This window comes from Microtus oregoni, unplaced genomic scaffold, assembly GCF_018167655.1.
Source record: "Microtus oregoni isolate MIOR12 unplaced genomic scaffold, Mior012 000030F_ref0000283, whole genome shotgun sequence".
In the NCBI taxonomy this organism is placed as follows: domain Eukaryota; kingdom Metazoa; phylum Chordata; class Mammalia; order Rodentia; family Cricetidae; genus Microtus; species Microtus oregoni.
Genome location: NW_024543089.1, coordinates 11735515 through 11738992, shown reverse-complemented (window position 1 = coordinate 11738992; position 3478 = coordinate 11735515). Strand labels below are relative to the sequence as shown.

Genomic DNA, 3478 nt, shown 5'->3' with positions numbered 1-3478 from the left:
AAATTTCTAACCATTTGTACTCTTAAATTTTGACAGCAATATTACTCTGATTTCAGTTTTCTCAGCTTTGTGACTGGCTAAGTATGCAAAAATATATTCAGACCTTAAAGATCTTTCATTTTTAAATCACCATTTCCATTAATTTTTCCAATGTAAGCTTTTAAATCAAAATTTCGGTATCAAGTAGTTTATAGAAATTGTTTTAAATTCATTGATTAATTTCAGAACATAATTTGGTCTATGATATTGAGGCTTCCTCTAGATGCACACAGTAGGTATAATGTCCCTCTCTAAGGATTATCGGACATCTTTAGATGTAAATTCTTTTCAGGAGAGAGGGAGGATACAGGCCCTCACTAACACAAATTATGCAGTCAAGTTTTCCACATTTGGGGAAATCACAGGGTTCAGCACATCCAGAGTGCAATGGATAAGCCTCGCCCTAGGAAAACCACCTTCATGATCATGGTATCTCACCTGCCAGGTAAGCATCCTTAGATGTAAATTTTAAGCTTATTTTTTATTTGTTTCTGTTTTAATTAGCTTCTCTGTGGTTTATTGATTACCCTCTCTTGATTTTATATATGTTTTTCTGAATATTTTCAGTCATTTTCTGGAATCATCAAAGTATAGGTGATTACTATCAGCAAGTAAGACAATAAATTTTAGAGTCACATCTAAACTGTTTAATTTTAACACATACCTTTGTTTTTTTGCATTGAACAGCATTTCTAAAGTACCAACAGTCTTTCAAAGTCAAATCAGCATGAAAAAATAAGTAAAAGTCACCTAGAAGTCAATGAAATTATGATTCATAAGTTTACTTTAAAAAATTTGTAGAAAAAGATATACCACAAAGAAAGTCATCAAATTAAATGTTGATAGAAGTAACTAGAAAATACTACAACATTCTAACAAAGTAGGGATTTCAACCATTCAGTAGAAAATGAACAAAACTGATGGAGATTCACAAAACAGAGAAAGAGGTATTATAAACATGAAACAATACTCAATGTCATTTCCACACAGCAATTACAAACCATGACTGTGTATCTCTTAACCTATCAGTTTGCCACATACCAAAAGTTTTAAGAAACACTTTGGTACATTGCCAGCAACATATAATGAATATCATTGCTGGAAAGAATCTTAGAGTATGAACTAAGATTAATTTCTACCTTATTCATAGTCTTAAACTTTATTGAATCTCTACCTATAAAGAATAGCAAATTGTGTCTAGTACTCGAGGCAAAGCTATTGATTATCTACTTCTCTTTCATCAGTCCTGTTTCAGTAAAGAACACGTCATGAATCAAACTGTGTAGACCAGAACAGGCAGTGCCCAAAGAAAAGGTCTACATGTGAATAATTACACTAACAGACAGGAAATATGATAAAGTAACTGGAAACAATGAAAGATCTATTCCTTGCTCACAAAGCAGATACTGAAAAAAATTATGAATGATATTATTATCTTAGGTTTTATTTTTCAGTCACTGGTAGTATGCATATTTATCCTCAAATCTCTAAACAACATCATTCATTGTCAATAGATATTCTGTCTCAAGGAAAGATCTGTTGTTTATAAATTCTTTGGTCTGGGCTTCTGACTAATTGAATAGTCTACATAGAAGCACTAAATTCTTTAAAATACTTCAAATACGGATTCAACGTTTAGGATTCCTGCAGTTGATTTCCTGCCTATTTATACCTAAAACACAGGAAACCGTTTTCTTCACTTGAGTTGCATTGCTAAAGTGGTCCTTCGCCTGTTTTCTTTTTAACAGTCTGCTAATTTCTATCACGCTTTTTCAATAGTGTGCACAGCACAGTAATTACTGCATTAAGAACTCTTGTGACATCATCCAATGTTTAGATGAGAAATTCTTTTGACATAGAAGTTTCTGTGTGTAAAGTGTCTAATAACAGAAGGTACATTTTCAAAGGCGAGTTATACAATTCTACAGTAAATCTCTAGGTACATGATGTTGATTATAACCATAGCACAAGGTATGCTTGTGTAAAATGCCATGACAACCTATTTCTTTGACTCTAGAGGTGTATTATCCTTCTCTCCTAAGGTTTGCTTTTTTCTTTGTTGTCCCCTTTGCTTGTGGTGCTATTGTTTTTATAATGTAAAATTTCCTTGCACCAATAGTATGGAACGGGTATCATAAAAATATCAAGCAGTAACACTTAAGTAATAATCGTCCTGATGAGTTATAGCAGAGCTTGCTAAAGAAGGGCACAAATGTTCACAGTAACAGTTAATGTGTAATAAAGTGCCCCAAATTTATTGTGGCTTTAATTGTATTGTCTTACTGTGAATTACATCATTTATATGCAATGTAGCTGGTTAAGACAGCATTTTATCCTGAACAATCCATGGTTGACATCCACATCCCTAAAGACCTGCTCACTCCCCATTAAAAACAAGCTATTGAGCAACCTGTCCTTAGAGAAACCTATTTGTCTGTTAAGTTTATGGATAATGCAACAAGTTTAATGGCAGATATAGCATATTAATATAAAAATCATTATAATATATCATCTACTGATTTGTTAAGAGGTCCAAGATTTCTTAAAATGAAAGGAAGTAATTCTTTGTGGTTAATCTTGCTTTTAAGGGCTGTTATTGTCTGGATTTAAGTCATCCATCACTATGGCTATTTTAAAAGCAAAGGCTTTTAAAAAGGCTGATGACAAATGCCTAATATTGATGTTTAGACTATAGAACTTGGAGCATAACCTCCTTTTCTTAGCTCATTTTTTATAATTGCTAATTCTATAGAGTTCACATCAACTCTAATTAAAGCATCTGCTTTCACTTCTAAAGTGCCTGGCATATCATATAAGCAGACTATTTTCTTAAACAAAGTGAACAAACACATTGATTAGACCAGATTCTCTCTATGCTACAAAGTGCCTTGTCTTCTTCCTAGTCTCCTAGATCTGGTGCTGTTTTAATAGAGAACTAACACTTGAGGATAGAGCTAGCTAAAACTCCATGGATTTAATGTAGCATTTTGAAAGACTCCAAATAACATAACCTTGAAAATATAATGTTTGCAAGAATTTTTCAAAACACATCTGCTAGATTATGTGTAATATTATTTGACATAGACTAATCTATATTATTAAAAAGGTTACTAAAAATGTTCTCTATAAATTAGCCTGAGTAAATAATAGATGTCTGGTTAAAAGGGTAAAGCATAAGAATCTTTCTTATAGTGTCCACTAATAACTCTTTTAGATGTACTGCCATTCACAAACACATGGCACAGGTTGAAACTTTAGTAGCATCTTCATGCCTCCTGAGATCCATAGAAAAGAAAGGGAGTCATTGTATTTCAAGAACAAGACTAAACAAAAACAGCCTTAAGAGCATGGAAGACTAGTTGCCATTGATTATTAACCAATGCCAATCAATTTCTTGTAGGCAGAAGCTGCTCTTTTGTTTCCCACCACCCAGACCCAA

The 3478-nt window shown here is 32.8% G+C and overlaps 1 non-coding gene across 1 annotated transcript; it reads right to left on the bottom strand.

Annotated features, from left to right (window-relative positions):
• Window positions 1-334: 334 nt before the first annotated feature.
• LOC121465435 lies at window positions 335-492 on the bottom strand. The gene has a single exon (XR_005976657.1). It is a non-coding gene; the product is annotated as a U1 spliceosomal RNA (small nuclear RNA).
• Between the last annotated feature and the right edge of the window lie 2986 nt (window positions 493-3478).